We start from the raw sequence: 930 nt of genomic DNA, 5'->3' as shown, positions 1-930 counted from the left end.
AGTCATTATTCCTTGCCTCAGCACCTCGTCTCCTGATTCATTGGCCTGTCATGTCGCAAGCAGAGTGAGCTTGGACTCAGCAACAAAAACACTCACACTTTTCAGTGTTTTGAACACTGATTATAAATTCACATTCATCCAGGACCAATGTGGGGGTTGGGTGGGGGGAGAGTTTACAACACAATGGTCATTGATTGGTCAGAGTCAGGGCTTAGGGAGTCCAGAAATAAAATTTTATCCTAAATCCATCTACAATGGATCCAGTAGATCTGAAAATATATCATATGATTCTTAGTTTATGAATGAATATTTGAAGCAGTAATACTCAACAACTGGCAGACCTACCACATTTGCTCCCTGACCAGTGTAGTAAGGGCTATTTATAGTAGAAATGGCCAAGTAGAATTCACTGTATCTGTCAGTACCGCACCCCCAGGGAAATCACACAGCTGAGTGCCCACCAAATATCTGAAGGATGTATGTATGTATGTATGGGAGGTGATTTCTATTACATCCTCATTTAATTTGCCTGTTTGGCTTGTGCAAAAAGCATGCAGGTCTTGGAGAATGATGGTTGATAATCAAAATTTAATAATGTCAAACATGACTTTTAAAAAAGCTAGATAAATCATAAGAAACTGCAGAACATTGGCAACACCAAGATCTTAAAAGCAGCCATAAAGAAAAGACATTACTCTCAAAGGAAGACAAGTAGAATTAGAGAATAGGAAATCTACTGCTTGGCACTTTTGGGATGGGGGAAAAATTGTAGTTCTGATGACAGAAATGGATGCTGCAGTAAAATGTGAGATTAAGGATTAAATGCCCTTCTGCCAGTGAGTGTAAGCCTAGGAATGTGGCTACCAGGATAATTTGTTAGCCTGGCCTCAAGGGAGATGGTGCTACAGGGCTCCCAGGGTCACATGTATC

The sequence above is a fragment of the Bison bison genome, unplaced genomic scaffold, assembly GCF_000754665.1.
Source record: "Bison bison bison isolate TAMUID 2011002044 unplaced genomic scaffold, Bison_UMD1.0 scf7180017854823, whole genome shotgun sequence".
Lineage (NCBI taxonomy): Eukaryota > Metazoa > Chordata > Mammalia > Artiodactyla > Bovidae > Bison > Bison bison.
This window is presented reverse-complemented; position numbering follows the sequence as displayed.